The 19,851-nt window shown below is 41.5% G+C and overlaps 1 long non-coding RNA gene and 1 pseudogene across 1 annotated transcript; both read right to left on the reverse strand.

The window, feature by feature from the left end:
• Positions 1–2,553: 2,553 nt before the first annotated feature.
• Positions 2,554–19,851, reverse strand: part of LOC117459437 (zinc finger protein 85-like) — a 50,946-nt pseudogene continuing 33,648 nt past the window's right edge.
• Positions 5,397–6,582, reverse strand: LOC117459520 (uncharacterized). Its single transcript, XR_011644555.1, has 3 exons — positions 6,343–6,582; positions 5,921–6,085; positions 5,397–5,547 (listed from the first exon to the last, which is right to left on the reverse strand). It is a non-coding gene; the product is annotated as an uncharacterized lncRNA (long non-coding RNA).

Raw genomic sequence — 19,851 nt, forward strand, 5'->3', positions numbered from 1 at the left:
TAGACCCAAGTGTCTGATTAAAAAAAACGTTTTTATAATTACATATTTAATAGGAAGCTCATTGTGTAATCTGGAAATACACATAGTTGGCAAAGAGGTTTATATAATCCAAATTCTGACCCCAAGTGTGCTAAATGGTTTCACTTAATGCACACTCTCAGAGATCCACTATAATACAGTCTATATCATCAGGAGATTGCACCTCCCTATATGCCACACCATCTTTGATGGAAAGAAGAGAGGTAGGCGAGAAAGGCTTTTTTGAGTCTCACAGACCAATGTCCTGTACACTTCACACACATTGACTGCACGACTTCAGGTCTACTATGTGGACAGTACACCTCAAATACATCACTACACAACCTGTGGTATTTTAAAATAAGGGAATGACATGTGTAAGCATAACACAACAAATATGCAGGGTTGCGAGTCTGTTTCTAAGGCTATTTTATTTTTGGTAGTCTGATCATTTTAACAAGACAATAGAATCAAACTGAAAACATGGTAAATATGTTCTAGATACATGAAGCAGATTAATGAACAGTGAAACTCGCTCATGGGCTTTAAAGAGAGGAAGAGGACACAGGAGGAAGAGCATACAGATTCTACCTGACGGCCAGCCCAGACAGATGCTCATACTACAACTATTGACACACTGTACTTAATCAGAATACCTTTATTAGTCCCACAGAGGGGACATTTGCAGCGTTACAGCAGAAAAGAGCCACAGACAGCTTAGTGTTGCATATCTTACATGCATTAAAAAAGTACTAAGTTAAACCTTAGTATGTAAAGCAATAAAACATCATTCTAAAACTGCAGCAAAAGACCGTAACTTCTTATGTCTGTGTCTGCCTCAGGATCACTCTAAACCCTCCTGTGAAGTAATGGCAAAAAGATATAGGACACTGGAACATTTAAATTGCCATTACATTAAGTAGAATCTTACTCTATGATTGAAACTGGACAATATAAGAAACATATCGCATTGGATTAAGGATCGTTTTCACCGGACAAACAATTGGATTACTTCACAACTGACACCATCATCCTGGATCAGCTGGACAACAAGCCACAATCAGCTGGAGATTGTCACCACCTGCCCTCATCAAGACAGCGAAAGGAGACGCCGAGAGCCAAGGCTGGGAAAGCGGCCGGGTATGTGCAGCATTAAAACTGGATTGTATATTGGATACATGTGACGAAGGTCGTCTGGCAGGTGCTGGTCGGGTCCTCGGCTCCGCCTGAATAGATAGGGGAGAGCGCCGAGAGTAGTTATGCTGGTGTAAGAATGACAGCGGTTGAGAGTAATCGGGGTGCAAATAATATGTTGTCTGTGGCTGATGATTGTGTGCACCTGGTGTCCTGTGTTGTCTCCTCCCCCCTCACCTGTGTCTTGTTAGTATGTGTGTATTTAGGTGCTGTTTCCTTGTAACTGGGTGTGTGTGTGATCCTTGTGGCTGCAGGATGTGTGCAAGGAGAACAGCAGGATTGAGGCTGTGAACTTTGTGTACATGATTTTAATAAATGCCCACGTCGGGTTATATTTTTGGACGTTCTGCCTCTGCCTCCTTGCTTGGTCTGGGCCGCTCAAGGGCCAGTCTCACAATTGGTGTCAGAAGTGGGATTTGACCAAGTAAGGAGGTGAAAATTACGAGAGGAAAGAAGAGGGACCAAAGAGAGGAACCGCGGCTGGGGGTTGCTATGCCTGGAACGGACCAGGGGGCCACGGCTGTTGAGGCAGCAGGAGACGAGAGACAATCAGCAGGAGACGAGAGACAAGCAGGAGGAGCAGCGTTTGCAGGCCGAGGAGGTGGACCCGGACCCACGAGGAGTCGACAGAACCTGGGTCGTGCTAGAGGCAGACCAACGCATTACAACAGGACAAAACAGCTTCCGGATAAGTGGCATACACGACATGGTTGACAACGGCTTCACTGGCCCCGCTGGAGGTGGCGGCGTTGAAACCGGGTGGCTGACTGGTTGTCCCGAAGCCGAGACTGTAAAGACACTGTGCTTCCTGGGGAGAGGGGGAAGGAAATGTGACGAAGGTAACTTCGTCACTATGGACTGACGGCTTCGAGCCGGGTAATATTGCACTTTATTAGCGTGATTGTACAGTTGACATTATATATTTGCACATGATTTATACTAATTATTGAGGTAGTATTTTTTAACTGATTAAACCGTATTTATTGGAATGTCGTCTGGCAGGTGCTGGTCGGGTCCTCGGCTCCGCCTGAATAGATAGGGGAGTTTGCGAGAGCGCCGAGAGTAGTTATGCTGGTGTAAGGATGACAGCAGTTGAGAGTAATCGGGGTGCAAATAATATGTTGTCTGTGGCTGATGATTGTGTGCACCTGGTGTCCTGTGTCGTCTCCTCCCCCCTCACCTGTGTCTTGTTAGTATGTGTGTATTTAGGTGCTGTTTCCTTGTAACTGGGTGTGTGTGTGATCCTTGTGGCTGCAGGATGTGTGCAAGGAGAACAGCAGGATTGAGGCTATGAACTTTGTGTACATGATTTTAATAAATGCCCACGTCGGGTTATATTTTTAGACGTTCTGCCTCTGCCTCCTTGCTTGGTCTGGGCTGCTCAACGGCCAGTCTCACAATACATAAGCTGTATTGGACAATGGCTTGGATTTAAATGCTGCAATAATGTCAGCTGTTTGAAACAGCGTGCTGTCAGCAGAAGGACAGCCAGAAAACGAAACTTAAAGGAACAGTGAACATTATGCCTGTCAATTCTGACGTTACATCAACTGATGGCGCTGTTGGAATGGGATCTGTAATGGGGAAAAAAGGATTACCCAACACATGTCCAATAGATGGGAATTGTTTATTGTAAACTGTGAAAAAACAATATAAGCTTAAATGTGACTGCTACTCTAAAACCCACTATGGTTTTTCTCCTGTGTGAACACGAAGATGTTTTTTGAGAGCACCTGATGTAGTGAAAGTTTTCCCACACTCTTCACACCAGTACGGTTTTTCTCCCCTGTGAATATGTTCATGTGTCTTGAGAGTACCTGATTTAGTGAAAGTTTTCCCACACTCTTCACACCAGTACGGTTTTTCTCCCCTGTGAATACGTTGATGTGACTTGAGATCACCTGATCTAGTGAAAGTTTTCCCACACTCTTCACAGCTATAAGGTTTTTCTCCAGTATGAATACGTTGATGTGTTTTGAGATTACTTGGTGTAGTGAAAGTTGCCCCACACTCTTCACACCAGTACGGTTTTTCTCCAGTGTGAATACGGTGATGTGATTCTAGAGCATCTGCTCTAGTGAAAGTTGCCCCACACTCTTCACAGCTGTACGGTTTTTCTCCAGTATGAATACGTTGATGTGTTTTGAGATTACTTGGTGTATTGAAAGTTGCTCCACACTCTTCACAGCTGTACGGTTTTTCTCCAGTGTGAATACGTTGATGTGTTTTGAGACCACCTGATTGATGGAAGGTTTTCCCACACTCTTCACAGCTATACGGTTTTTCTCCTGTGTGAATACACAGGTGGCGCTTTAAATTTCCAAATGTTGTAAAGGATTTGTCACATTGCTGACAGCTGTGACGTGTCTCTCTTCCTTTTGGTTTCTAGAACAGACCGACAGAGAAAGAGAGAAAGTCAATCTAAAAAGCATAAACACACAAGTTAATACAATAAAAACTCACTTAATATAAACCTTGAGTTAACAAAATACTACTTTTCAACTGTTTGTGTTTATTATATTTGTATTATATTTGATACAGTAATACAGCAATATTCTAACCACTACAGGGTTTCCCACACATAGACTATACTTGGGCGGAACAGGTATATTAACAGCCGCCCAATTATATTTCTCGATCCATTTATTTTGGGGTTTTTTTTCATTTTTTTTTTTTTTATTTGTCAGTGACCACGACGCCATCTGCGACCGATTATCTTGTGGACAATGATCCCTCGCTCTACGTCTCCTGTCCCGGACCGGCCATCGGGAGGACCGGGGGATTTCCCGATGGTCTGGCCTGTTAAGTGGCCTGCCTCACACAGGGTGACTGGCTGTACACATGATGTGGCCTGCCGACATGGCCAATGTCATATAGATCATAAATCAAAGCCGTTGATTGGTCTCTGCGCGTCATTCAAGCTCGGGATAACCTCAGCTCAGTTGAGCGTTTAGATATTCAACTTAGTCTAATGGCGCATTTCCACTGCAACGGGGTAGCCCCGTTTAAGCGTCCCTAAGCGTCCTCGCTCAGGCCTCGGGCTGCCTCGCTGGCCGGCCGAGGCCGTGGCGCATTTCCATTACAGTTTAGGACCTGGGGTAGCAACGCAGTGTAGGCGGGGCGATCAGCTTTTTGGTCGGAGCGACGCTGGGTAAAACTGCAGTGGCGTCATCTTCAATGCGACACAACTCACAAAACACACACAACAATGGAGGATGTGGAAGCGATCGTTTTCTTGTTTCTTGGTGTGTGGCTTGTTATCACAGCAAGAAGGAAAGTGATCACAGCAAGCATTGTATTGTATTCATTGTATTGAACATAAATAAATCCTTTTTTTTTCTCAATATACATGTGTTTGTAAAATGTTTTAAACAAATATTATCTGAATTGAATATTTGAAATTCAAGCACCAGTAAGTATTGCCCCATAATAACATTTGAGGAAATATCAGATCATGAAAAGAAAATCTTTCTAATCAATTAAGCAAATATCAAAGCTAACTATAAACATAAATACTAAAGTGTAAAGCACAGCAAAACTATATTCATAAATGCAAGTGTAAAATAGTGTGGACAATTGTAAACATGGATGGAGACTAAAGTATCCACAACATATAATATATTAAATATAACCTCAATCTTTCTTCTAGACATGTTAAAAGCTTGCTTGAATGGGTTATAGGTTTATTTTGTTCTCTCGTCTTTGAAATATATAAGGAATGTGTTGTTTGAGTCTAGTAGAAGGAGGGTATTACAATTGAGCAATTTCTACATGTATTATGTATTTATTATGTATTCTTAATACCATTACAAAATAAACATGTAATAATGTTTTAGAGTAGGACCTCAAGCTAGAAAACTCAATTTCTTGCTTTAAATCTCTTAAAAGTAAGGGTCTTTTTCCTAACTGATGGTGTTTGTTATTGCTTTATAAATTCATGTATGTTTATGATTTTTTTATGTTGGGTGCCATTCATTATCAACAAGAAATAAGATAAGTCAAAGAAGTACTTTATTGATGGCAGTATAAAAATACAAATGTTGTATCAAAAAGGCATGCCATTAAACAATACAAATAAAAAATGTAAAACTGTATTGCAGCCAGCATAAATATACATGGAATTGTAAATATAAAATGAACATTTTAAAGAAAATAAATAAACAAGGAAGTACAAATGTTGCATTTAAAAATTAACTAGATAAAAAATATATAATATGTACAATAACTATTAAGGTTTTTTGAAGTATCAGGGAGGAGACGGGCCACGTCGGCTGCCCAGTCAATCATGGTGTCGTTCCTGCTGGGCCCGATCCTCTCCTCCTCGTTTCCTCTTGCCTGGGTGACAATAAGATAATAATTAGCAATAAGGAAAACACACAGGACAGGTACAGGTCACACAAGGATATAAGAATAACATGTATAAACAGAACAACAGTAAGGTGAACTAAAGAAAGTTCTGGCCCTAGATGTTTACAATGATTGTGAAAGTGAATTACATTATGTCCAGCCTGTTGATAATGAATATAAATATATGTATATGATAGGATGTCACACACAACTGTACTAGCTGCTTACTAGCTAAGACTTTACTTGTAACAGAGCATTTCCACACAGTGATATAGCTTATTTGAATTACTGACGATGGATGATCCACGGTTTAAAAAAACAAAAACACAATTCCAGTCGTTTTGCCATTTCTATTTCTTACCTAGAACCACACGCTGTGGTGTCGTGATGGCACTCGGTGTTGGTGGTTGAGTCGGTGTCGATTCTTCGGCTGGGGTCCGTTCTGGATTCGATGACGATGTGGACGGAACACTGCCATCACCCGTTGTTCGGGAATGTTCCTCCTCACGAGTCCCAATGTAATCATCTAGAACAGCAAAATGACTTGTTAATTCCACAAACTACTGCAGCACAATACTAAATAGCAACAACAACTATAGAAAAGAAAAACTGAACGTAAACAATGGCACATATGGTGTTAGCAAACAATAGCTCTAGCTAAGGCTATCTGCCTAGGCTATCTGCCTTAGCTAGCTATGTAGCTCTTTGGGGCTCCATAAAAGCACGGGTTGTCGAACATTAATGTAAGGATAAAATAGACTTCTTTGTTAGAAGTGAGCGTACCTTGCAGGGACTCCAGTAAAGCCGTTCCGTTTTCCCTACATCGCAGGAAAATCCGCGCTCGGACATCTGTGCAGAGACATCCTGGAACACTTTCACATTTCGCGTTGTTCCGTCGAGCTCCCGCTGGATTTTATCATCCCCAATGAGATGTAGGAACGTCGTCACCTCCTCGGTCGACCACGGTGTGCTTTTCTTCGACGTTGCCATTTTTGTAGCTCCTCCGTTTACAAAATGCTGCAAGCTTGCTTCTTGATATATATGTGACGCGAGGGATGATCTCGCGCGCGATCTTGTGACGATTCTCTCTGACCAATCAGCAGTCGAGTGTTGACGTCACAGCCCTGGCCTGGTCTGATAGAACCACGATTTTATGGGGCCGGAAAAAGAGAGAAAAAGTACCCGCTAGCTGGTACTAGGCTATATGGAAATGCCACCAAAAACTGGCCTGGCCGCTTGAGGACGGTCCAGGACGCTTAAACGGGGCTACCCGCTGCAGTGGAAATGCGCCATAAGTTCTCAGTGGGTCTCAAACGGTTTGGTCACCATTTATGTAAACACATATTTCCATTTGAGAGGGTAGTGATTAGTAAAATATGCATGAATAAATAAATAAAAAGTTAACTAGGTGAAAAAAGGTAAGATACACCTTTAAAAACTTGTTGAGAGCTAAAACTAGTCTTTGCTGCTGCCTCAAAGAGGAGCAGGGGGGAGAGGAGGGAGACAGGAGAGGCTGATTCAGGAGCACAGACACACTCACAACTATAAATGAACCAAAAATAAATTAATAAACAAGTTTTTTTCATATTGGAAATGGTATGTTATTGGTTATGGCCATGATTTTATGATAATTGAAATGTATACAGTTCCGTTTAATATAGGTGTTTCCATAGATCTAGTCTCTTTATTTCCCCCTCAAAAAGCACCAGATTGATGCATTTAACTCCACAAAAAAAAAAAATCTTACCGGTGGAGCATGACCCCGGACCCCCCTAGAAGATTTGAGGACGACCCCCACTTAAAATCACATTGATAGCTTCCTAAATACAATTATTTATTTAAATATTAAGACATTTCCATATGTTGTGGGTAGTAGATTTAAACTATAGGGCTATCACTATGGGCCCTGCCTGTACCAGTTTGCTCTGCCATCGCGTGAAGGGTCTGCTAATGTAGCAGGTTGGAAATGCTAGATGTTAAGTTTAAAGAGACACCCCCACATTTTTTAATAATATAATCTTCCTAAAATGTATACAATACTCTGTAACGTCAGTAGATGGCGCCCTGGCACTGCGGTGGATCCATTAGGGAGGAACTCAGCTCATGCGCATGTCAGAAATAAACGTGCTGTGATCTGAGATAGACGCTAACAGCTCTCACTGATCATGCTGTTATGTTACGTGTTTGTTGTTTATTTCTCATGTATTGCGTTTGTCTTATTTGTCTATGTTGATGTTACACATGGAGCTGCTGTGATGCAAGTCACATTTCAGACTTGATCTGACAATTAAAGAACGTTCTAACCTCTATCTAACCATATTGTGCATTCATATTGTATATTTCAAAACAGGTTGTGATCTTTCATTTGGGGATAACAGTGTTAGGCATTTGTGAGGTGCAACAACATTAACCTTTCTGTTGGTCGCTTGTTAGCAGACCCTCCACGCGATAGCAGAGTGAACAGGTACAGCAAGCGAGGGATCATTGTCCACTAGTAAATCGATTGCCGATGGCGTCGTGCTCGCGGACCGATAAAAAAAAAAAAAGGGTCGCGAAATATACTTTTGGTATACCCAGGTATATTAACGGCCGCCCAAGTATATTTCTCAACCCATTTAGGTTTTTTGTTTTTTTTAACACTTTTTTTTTTAATTCGTCCGTGACCACGGCACCATCTGCGATCGATTAACTTGTGGACAATGATCCCTCGCTCCCTTGCTCTGATCTCGCCTCCTTCTGGCCTGTTAAGTGGCCTGCCTCACACAGGGTGACTGGCTGTCCACATGATGTGGCCTGCCGACATGGCCACTGTAATACAGATCATAAATCACAGCCCTTGATTGGTCTCTGTGTGTCATTCAAGCTCGGGATAACCTCAGCTCAGGTGAGGTGAGGTAAAGGACTCTCTGTGTGTGAGTGTTTAGATAGTTAACTTAGTCTAAGTTCTCAGTGGGTCTCAAACGGTGTGGCCACCATTTATGTAAACACATATTTCCATTTGAGAGGGTAGTGATTGGTCTTATGCAGCGTTTCTCAAAGTGTGGGGCACGTCCCACTGGTGGGGCGCAGAGATGTGATAGGTGGGTCGAGAAATACAAAATATATTTATTTATTTTTAAATAAAAAAATATTTATTTAAATTTTTTTCACACTTGTGGAATATAAAAACAACGGCCGGGGTGCAAAACGCATCAATGAAAGCGACCCTCTATCACACATTTAATTGAAAAGGATATTGCATTGTGTTTGTTACTTTCGTTGCAGTTGTAGGTCTTAAGTGTAATTTGGCATGCTTTTATTTTGAAGGCGAGTTTACGCTGTTGACAGTTGTTGTTGCTATGGAAACCAGAAACGTTTCACAGCGGGCAGAACTTGGGTTTTTACCCCGGAGTCGTCGCGGAGAGACGGAGTGGATCCACGCATCGGGCTTGGCCTGCTTCCACCGGGCGTGTGCTGCTGTACGCAGGAGGATTTTACCACCACTGGGGCCTGCTTTCCACCTGTCCTGGTTCTGCTGTTGCAGAGGCCTGCTTTCACCTCGGGGATACCGCGGAGGGACCGGAGCGCTTCCCCGCTGCTGTTTTCGCCTGTCCTTTGCTGCTGTGCTGATTTTGCTCCAGGAACATCGCGGATACTGTGTGCTAGTCTTGGAAAATGGCCCATATCGGGATTCTGCTGTTCCTGTTAACTGTTTTGGACTATGAGAAGATCTCTAGTCATTCTGAGAAGACTACTGGATTCAGGTCTGTTCTGCCACCCACAGTGGGCATCTCCTGCAAAGGTTCGGATGTGTTGCTCAAACAATTACCGGTTGCCTTGTCACAGTCAATCTGCTCGACAAAATATGTTTGTCTTTTTTATTTTCCTGCGATGATGGTTCTTCAGGACTGCTTCTTAAGCTCTAAATTAGATGACAATGTATTTGTGTCGTTTAAGAGGAAAAGATGCCTGTTTTTTTTGTTGTTATTACTGTCAGGAAATATACAACCTAACCCTGGTCAGCTGCGAGGCTCCGGCGCTGGCAGTTCACGCGCGTGCTCCACTAGCACCCCCAAGGCTCGCTGGCAGTACACTTTCTGTCACAGGAACACGCTTTGCTGGCGGTGAAAATAATCCCACCAGACTCATTTGCCCCTCCAACAGAGGGATGTCCTTGTCCATTTTGTCATTTCAAGCGAAACAAACTTTTTTGGACGCCCTCGGCTCGAGTTCAGGGCGTTCCGGGCTGAATAATGGCGTCAAATGACGGCAAGACGCCCGCCTGGTGGAAACGCTGGAATTAAGAATATATTGTGATGAAGTGCACACTGACCTTAGCTCCAGGGGTCTTTTTGTTTTCGTCCATGCTGCTCTCAGTGCTCCTTCTCCGGCTGGGTCTCTGAAATAATCAACAAACCAAGACAACTCAATACAACCGACAGACACAACAAAACTAATCTACAGCTACTTTGTAGGTTCATAGCAGAGGTGAGAAGTAACTAAGTACATTTACTCAAGTACTGTACTGGATAAATAATGTTTGAGAAAGTAATTGGTTTTATTAAATGTGCCAACTGCTAGGACTGTCTTAGGGAAGACAGCTTTTAGATGCGCAGCTCCTCTGTCTTGGAATAGTCTGCAAATTAAATGGAAACTGAACAATCTGGTGCCACTAAATGTTTTTAAAGCTCGGTTGGATGCTACACAATCGGAAGCTATTGGTACCTGTTTATGTGGATAATTTTGTAAATGATGCTGTATGATGTCCTTTTGTTGTTCTATTTATGTTTTTATGTTTCATGTGGAACTACTTGAGCAGGTCTCCCTTGGAAAAGAGATCAATGATCTCAATGGGATTTTATCTGTATAAATAAAGGTTTGAAATGAAATGAAAATTATTAAGGTATTTCCTCCACCTGAATGAGAATAAAAGAACACACACACACTTATTTTAAGTTGGAAACACTGAGAAGTGTAACAGCTCTGTAATTTGAATGGCGATCGAACCTGAAGCCACAGAGCTCTTCTTTTACTGTCCTTTCTTCATAGAGGAAGTCCAGAAACACTGAACTCTGGATCCGTTTTAATGTTTGAGGTGCAATAAACGACAAAGCAGCTTTCTGGCGTGATAAAACTATTATTTTCCACCTCGCTCATGAGCGTAACAGCCGGCGAAAATTACAGCCTCGTCTACTGATTTTAATTGAACCCAGTGTTTCCCCTACCATTGTCTTGGAAGGGCGCTGCGCATATGTTTAACTTGTGTAATGCTTGAAAACACAATTATTTCCCAGTTTAAGATACAAATTATTTAAATAAAGTATATCTATTTATCTAATGAGCTAAACCGTCGCTTAGCGTTAGCTGCTAACTGAAGAACCCCATTAATTTCAATGGGAAAAATGCTACGTCACGGTGAATGGCGATGCTAACAAGCTACTTACCATATATTTAAAACCAGGGTTGCATTCCGATAATCCAAAAATCAGCTCCTAAATTCTAACCCTATCGTCTATTCCTTGACCTCTGAGTGAAACGTCACTGGGTTAAGGGATAGTGGATAGGGGAATTCAAAAGGACTTAGGAGAAGAGACTGCGGTGCTTTAGAGAATCCGAATGCACTTTCACTATCCGACGTGTTTATGATGCGCCTGTGCGTCTGCTGCTGTGGGGAAACTATAGTTTTCTATACAGCGGACTACAACATGGATGTTCAATAAGAACCACGGACTCATCTAGAGACTCTGCACCGTGCTCTGATGCTGTTGCTTTATGAACGGGGACAACAGAGAAATATATTCGTCATGACCAAAGTTGGAATTGAAATAAAAAAGGAAAGTGAAACTTATGCTCGTCACCCTCTCCCTCCGGTCCACATTAATACAAATGATCCCAATACGTATGATTGTATGAAAATATCTTAAAATCAATACAAATGTATTTATTATAAATGTTAGTCCTTAACACCTATCACTGTGTACATCACCATTCAAACATCTTTTAAAAGTTGAACAAACCCCACACAGCTCAGTAAAAACTGAGATGTTGACTTTATTTGATCATTTCAGTAAAAACTAACGTTCATATTTCTCTTTTTGATTATAATACTGATGAACGTTCAGAAAAAAGCACATTGGCAAGTTACCACCTACGTTTTAAAATGCTTAATAAGCACCGTAACTTTCATGATATAATTTCTCGGTCATAATCGGTTGTTTCCGTGAACGGCCGACTGTTGAGTGACGGCAAATGCTGCGGCTGCAATGCATTGTGGGGCAGCATTTTCTCCTCTCCTTTCGGTAAGGGAGGTCCAGTGGTTCCTAAGCTAAAGGAGGTTATAAAGGAAGTGTGAAACCTCCTTTCCTTTCATTTGCAGAATTGGAACGGCACTTATCATGGCTGCCACTGAGGGACTTCCGGGTCATTTCACTCCATTAGGAAGGTTCCTAAGCTAAATGGACTAATGGAACGCAACCCATATCTATGGTAAAGAGCCCCAACACAACAACTCAAACCGTCTTAAAGACAACTGGTGTAATAAATAACTAACAAAGTCAGCTAAGCATTACAAATCAACTGTTACTCACCCAGAGCCGAACTGGATTAATAACTGTAGCTGCTGTGTTTAGACTTTAGCTGTTAGCTTTTGAGAAACAGTAAGCGCATTTCGTGGCATCTGCAGGCAGTGGCAAGTACTTCCGGCATATGCTCACAAATCTCAAACAGGGTTATAAAGAATCTTTAGACTCTCTGGGATAATCCAGTCCAGATTTGATGAGTGTAGGTATAGTGGTTTCAGATCAGGACCTGGTCTAATGTGGTCTACATGTAAAAAAAAAAAAGCACTGACATCTCCCTTGTTTGTATTTTCACAAATAGAATTAAGGTTTCACAAATCTGAAACTGTGTTATCAAGAATCTTTAGACCCTCTGGGATAATCCAGTCCAGATTTGATGAGTCGAGGCATAGTGGTTTTAGATCAGGACCTGGTCTAATGTGGTGAAGATGAGAAAAAAGCACTGAAATCTACCCTTTTTTAATTTTCACAAATAGAATTAAGGTTTCACAAATCTCAAACTGGGTTATAAAGAATCTTTAGACTCTCTGGGATAATCCAGTCCAAATAAATCACTGCGGTCAAGCCAGCCGTCTTTCACTTTTGCGTGGTCAAACCAGCCGCCCCTGTATTTCGAGTGCGCGATTAGTTACAGGTTTACGGTAATGCAATAAAAACAACCCTGGGAAGCTGGACGTTTCGTATGTGCAGTATTATATATTCGACCACTTTAAAAAGGTACAGAAAATCACAAAAAATGAACACTTCCGGTGAGGATTTCAAAGTAAAGGATGGCATGTGGTTCATTTATATTATTTGCGATTGAGGAACAGGATAATTTATGAGAATAATGTTAGGACTTATTGCTTCATAAACTTGTTGCACAAATACTATGAACTACTTTTACTGTGTACTTTTTGAGTAATTTGAGTTTCAAAGTCCTCTCCAGAGAACAAGGAGCATTTTTGTCAACTTTGCTGTGGGATAAAAAACATTTCCTCCATAAGTAGTTTATGAAACTGCCATGTCTGTACTTAGTACTTCTAGGACTACTTGTACAAATAATATGAACTACTTTTACTGTGTACTTTTTGAGTAATTTGAGTTTCAAAGTTCCCTTCAGAGAACAAGAATGATCATTTTTGTCAACTTTGCTGTGGGATAAAAAACATTTCTTCCATAAGTAGATTATGAAACTGCCATGTCTGTACTTAGTACTTCTAGGACTACTTGCACAAATAATATGAACTACTTTTACCGTGAACGGCCGACTGTTGAGTGACGGCAAATGCTGCGGCTGCAATGCATTGTGGGGCAGCATTTTCTCCTCTCCTTTCGGTAAGGGAGGTCCAGTGGTTCCTAAGCTAAAGGAGGTTATAAAGGAAGTGTGAAACCTCCTTTCCTTTCATTTGCAGAATTGGAACGGCACTTATCATGGCTGCCACTGAGGGACTTCCGGGTCATTTCACTCCATTAGGAAGGTTCCTAAGCTAAATGGACTATTGGAACGCAACCCATATCTATGGTAAAGAGCCCCAACACAACAACTCAAACCGTCTTAAAGACAACTGGTGTAATAAATAACTAACAAAGTCAGCTAAGCATTACAAATCAACTGTTACTCACCCAGAGCCGAACTGGATTAATAACTGTAGCTGCTGTGTTTAGACTTTAGCTGTTAGCTTTTGAGAGACAGTAAGCGCATTTCGTGGCATCTGCAGGCAGTGGCAAGTACTTCCGGCATATGCCAGAGAGGCCGCGTATGCTCACAAATCTCAAACAGGGTTATAAAGAATCTTTAGACTCTCTGGGATAATCCAGTCCAGATTTGATGAGTGTAGGTATAGTGGTTTCAGATCAGGACCTGGTCTAATGTGGTCTACATGTAAAAAAAAAAAAGCACTGACATCTCCCTTGTTTGTATTTTCACAAATAGAATTAAGGTTTCACAAATCTGAAACTGTGTTATCAAGAATCTTTAGACCCTCTGGGATAATCCAGTCCAGATTTGATGAGTCGAGGCATAGTGGTTTTAGATCAGGACCTGGTCTAATGTGGTGAAGATGAGAAAAAAGCACTGAAATCTCCCCTTTTTTAATTTTCACAAATAGAATTAAGGTTTCACAAATCTCAAACTGGGTTATAAAGAATCTTTAGACTCTCTGGGATAATCCAGTCCAAATAAATCACTGCGGTCAAGCCAGCCGTCTTTCACTTTTGCGTGGTCAAACCAGCCGCCCCTGTATTTCGAGTGCGCGATTAGTTACAGGTTTACGGTAATGCAATAAAAACAACCCTGGGAAGCTGGACGTTTCGTATGTGCAGTATTATATATTCGACCACTTTAAAAAAAAAGGTACAGAAAATCACAAAAAATGAACACTTCCGGTGAGGATTTCAAAGTAAAGGATGGCATGTGGTTCATTTATATAATTTGCGATTGAGGAACAGGATAATTTATGAGAATAATGTTAGGACTTATTGCTTCATAAACTTGTTGCACAAATACTATGAACTACTTTTACTGTGTACTTTTTGAGTAATTTGAGTTTCAAAGTCCTCTCCAGAGAACAAGAAGGAGCATTTTTGTCAACTTTGCTGTGGGATAAAAAACATTTCCTCCATAAGTAGTTTATGAAACTGCCATGTTTGTACTTAGTACTTCTAGGACTACTTGCACAAATAATATGAACTACTTTTACTGTGTACTTTTTGAGTAATTTGAGTTTCAAGGTCCCCTCCAGAGAACAAGAATGATCATTTTTGTCAACTTTGCTGTGGGATAAAAAACATTTCTTCCATAAGTAGATTATGAAACTGCCATGTCTGTACTTAGGACTACTTGCACAAATAATATGAACTACTTTTACTGTGTACTTTTTGAGTAATTTGAATTTCAAAGTCCTCTGGAGAACAAGAATGAGCATTTTTGTCAACTTTGCTGTGGGATAAAAAACATTTCCTCCATAAGTAGATTATGAAACTTCCATGTTTGTACTTAGTACTTCTAGGACTTGACAAAAATTTGACAGTTTGACAAATTTGGCAAAAATGATCATTCTTGTTCTCTGGAGGGGACTTTGAAACTCAAATTACTCAAAAAGTACACAGTAAAAGTAGTTCATATTATTTGTGAAAGTAGTCCTAGAAGTACTAAGTACAGACATGGCAGTTTCATAAACTACTTACGGAGGAAATGTTTTTTATCCCACAGCAAAGTTGACAAAAATGCTCATTCTTGTTCTCTGGAGGGGACTTTGAAACTCAAATTACTCAAAAAGTACACAGTAAAATTAGTTCATATTATTTGTACAAGTAGTCCTAGAAGTACTAAGTACAGACATGGCAGTTTCATAATCTACTTATGGAAGAAATGTTTTTTATCCCACATCAAAGTTGACAAAAATGCTCATTCTTGTTCTCCAGAGAGGACTTTGGAACTCAAATTACTCAAAAAGTACACAATAAAAGTAGTTCATAGTATTTGTGCAACAAGTTTATGAAGCAATAAATCCTAACATTATTCTCATAAATTACCCTGTTCCTCAATCGCAAATAATATAAATGAACCACATGCCATCCTATACTTTGAAATTCTCACCGGAAGTGATCCTGCACATACGAAACGTCCAGCTTCCCAGGGTTGTTTTTTTGCATTACCGTAAACCTGTAACTATTCGCGTACTCGAAATACAGGGGCGGCTGGTTTGACCACGCAAAAGTGAAAGACGGCTGGCTTGACCGCAGTGATAAATCGGCTGTGCAGCTATTGAAGAGGTTCAAACACGGAGGATTGTTCGCTCAGCGCTGTACATTAAATGTCCCTTAACTTTCCCCTTAACTGCCGAATCGGATGCTCTGAATCGGAAGCCAACTTCAGCGTCGTGGAAGGACTTCGCCTCTGTGATTTACACCCGGGTGTCCGTAGCTAACAATGCTATTCACACCCGGGTGTCCGTAGCTAACAATGCTATTTCCACCCGGGCTACATATTATATTCTGTTTTGGATGTATAGATATTTATGGAAATGTTTAATTTAATAACTTCATTACCTTGTGCTGCTGCGTCAAATTGTAATTCCCCTATGGTGGATGTATAAAGGCATTTCTTATCTTAAGCACATGTTGAACTTTCCTGTCGGCTCCCAGACCGTAGGAAACAGGGGGGGATGACTCTGTCGTCTCCCAGGGCAGAAGCAACACGCCTCGGGGTCAATAACCCACTTTATCGGAATGACTGGAGAGAGGCGAGCTCTTCTTGGGAGGTCGTTGCATTTATTTAGCTCTTCTGTTTCACAAGAAACATCACATACCTCTTCCTCTTCTTCTTCTTCTTCTCTTGTTTTTGGCGGATTGCAAACAACTTAAGGTGCATACCGCCACCTACTGTACATGAGTATGAATCACCACATCATTCCAACTCTTTAACCTACGGTGGCTGGGAAGTGCAATGGACAATTACAAAGTGTGAAACACTTTAACAAAGCTTGAGACAAATTTACATTTTATAAAACAAAATTACATTAGCAAAAACACTTTTACCAAGGAAAACAATTTTAACATTAACGAAAAAAAATTAACAAGATGCAAAACACTTTTACAAAGCTAAAAACAAATTTACATTTTATAAAACACTTTTACCAAGGACAAAACTATTTAACATTAACAAAAACAAATTAACAAAATGTGAAACACTTTAACAATTCCCGAAACACATTAACATTTGACGAAACACTTTTACAAACCAGAATCAAAGCGGAAAGGGAATGTCCATCATACCGGAAGTGACGTGACGGCTCAAATTTAATTTGTTTTGGCGGAAAGACCATAGGTACGAGTGTGTTTACGTTCGGTAAACATGTTTTGTCCGTTTTGTAGAAACAACCTGGGACAAGTGACACCTTTTTGCTCATCTTGTGGACAATCTCTGGAGTGGAGGACACGGACCAGACAGAAGGACCAGATATCTTGCATCATTGCGGGAAATATTTGAATGAAGGTCACTCGTATGCTGTAATCGTGGACATATTTATTGTCTACCTTTCACGGTGTAAAAATCAGTTTGCGGACTCTTAAAAGCAAACTGAATCAAGCCGGGTTTTACCGCAGAAAGGGTTATTCCTCTCAAATCGCTGTAATTAACGCCATCAGGTTGGAACTTCGTGGACCTGGACAATTGTTTGGATACCAAACAATGTGGCAGGTATTAAAACAAAAGTACAGTCTTCGAGTGAAGAGAGATGATGTTGTGAATTTGCTCCGGGAGCTTAACCCTCGAGGCTGCGAGAGGAGATCTCGCAGAAGGTTTATAAGGAGAACCTACCACTCAATGGGACCGAACTATATGTGGCATGCTGACGGTTATGACAAACTTAAGCCATTCGGTGTGGCCCTTTCAGGATGCATAGATGAATTTTCACGTAAAGTAGTATGGCTTGAATGTGGTCCAACAAACAATAACCCAAGAGTTATCGCTCAATATTTCCTCAAATGTGTGCGAAACCTAGGTGTCATCCCCATGAGGCTGCGGACTGATTGTGGCACGGAGAACGGAATTATGGCTGCAATTCAGTGCTACTACTCTGGAGCGTCCAGCCACATGTATGGCACATCCATGACTAATCAGCGTATTGAGTCCTGGTGGTCCATAAAAGGGAAGGTAAGTGTCTATCATGATTATCTATTACTTGCCAACACTGTCAGACAAACAACATTTGCTTAGCTAAAGTGTATCAGTTTTTATTATAATAGATATAATATATAGCCTGTAGTCTATGACCCAGACTATACAAGGCCTTTCTTTAGAACTTATTTTTGGCCGAAATAAAGTTAGAAACTGTGAACATCCAAGCGTGGGTTTTGGATTGAACAGCGGCCCCTGAGGGGATCTAGGCACTATAGGTTGTGAAGCAAATAAATGATTAAATAGACACTCAATGATTTGTTGTTGATTTTACTGGTAACCTTTTAATGTAATTTGTAGAATTGTTGTATAGCCTATTGCTTAATAATTCACTTGAAAATATTAATTTCTTTAGGTCTCAGTTCTGGATGGAGCTATTTGCAGACCTCCGAGATGCTGGACACTTCAACGGGAGTCACGAGCATCAGTGCCTTCTGAGATTCTGCTTCGTTGATGTTATTCAGATGGACTTGGATGAGTGTGTGAGACTGTGGAACAGGGACTGTGGATTTGAGATTTAACAGGCAGAATTGGATGCTGTTCCTGAGACAAGCCTGTCTATAGCTCCATGTGGGGACCAACACATGCAGGAGTACTTGGACTTTGCTATGGAGCGCAATGACCTGCAGAAGCCAGAGAACTGGGAGACTGCATCAGAACTGTACATGAAGCTGAAAGAATATGCTCAGTTATAAAGTAATCGAAAAGGTATTCAGAAGTACAGTAGCACTGTTTCACCACTCCAAATCAGATTTCAGGGCTCAACAATGCTTGGTTTCATGGTTTGTCAGACTGCATTTACTCTTTTCCCTGTGATGTATCCAAATGATTATGGTATTATCACAATATTTGTTTCAATGTCATTTATACGGCACCAAATCACAGCATAGTCATAAAATAAATATCTTAATCATTATAAAATATAACAAGCAGAATAACAAGCAGCGTTGAGCGGGTCTTCGACGTTCCGCAGGCTGTTGTCCTACGACGACGTGTCTAGGTGTCTCGAGGACTCGGCCAAAGAAAAAAACTTCCGTGATAACTTTAGATTGCCCATGTCTCGCGAAGCTACCCAAGGAATTTCGAGCCGTACGAATAAAGTCCCTAGGAGGAGATAGATTTTGTACGGAGGGCGAAAAACGCGATAAATCGCGTTTTTCCGACACCAGATTCCAAATGGCCGACTTCCTGTACGTTATTGTATACCCCTCCAAGAGGCTTTTTGGTTCGTCTCCGCACCCTAGATATGCGTGGCGAGTTTCGTTCGTTTACGTGAAAGTTGAAGTAGGGGGAGTTAACGTTAAAAACGGCAGTGGGCGTGGCCTACGCAATTTTTGAAGCAAAGTTCCGGAACCAATTACACGTTCAATTTAACCAACTTCTGACGCGCTTGCAAAATGTGGTGAGTTTTCACATATGTTGCGGGGGTCAAAAGTGCTCGCAATGTTCTAAAATAATAATCATAATAAATAATCGGTCCAGTTTCAATCATGTTCGATTTAACATTGAGGTGGATGAGACCACCTCACTGTAGGCCGTCCGGCCTACCCACTGGGACACCTTTAAAGGGCTTTTGCCCCTTTTTTACCCTGTTTTTAGTGTGTTTTGCATGGTTATCGCTCGCTTTGCGAGCGACTAAGATGATTGTTACGATTTCAATTATGCGATTTGCTCCGCCCACGTGACTGGGCTCACGCGGCCTATCAGCCGTCATTATTTACGAACATTTTCTGTGCTTTTGTCGGTCGTTTACCCTGTTTTTGGCAGGTTTATCGGCTGCGCGACCGATTTTTTCCAATTTCAATAGGGTCTTCGCCGACCTAGGTCTCAGACCCTAAGGTCCCAGACCCAGAGCCAGAGGGGAGAAGGAGGGGCTGTCAGGCGCTCGCTTCTTCTTCCTCGACTGCTGGCCGAAATTCTGGGTTGGCTGCGCCTGGGCCGCAGCCGGACCCGGAGATTTTCTAGGCCAACTCGCCCTAGTCTCCTGCCTGGGCTGGGGACTCGGGGCGGGCTGCGACCTCTGCTGTCCTGGTACTTTAAACCTAGCAGGGTTCGGTGCAGCTTGGGCTAAGG

The sequence above is a fragment of the Pseudochaenichthys georgianus genome, chromosome 15, assembly GCF_902827115.2.
Source record: "Pseudochaenichthys georgianus chromosome 15, fPseGeo1.2, whole genome shotgun sequence".
In the NCBI taxonomy this organism is placed as follows: domain Eukaryota; kingdom Metazoa; phylum Chordata; class Actinopteri; order Perciformes; family Channichthyidae; genus Pseudochaenichthys; species Pseudochaenichthys georgianus.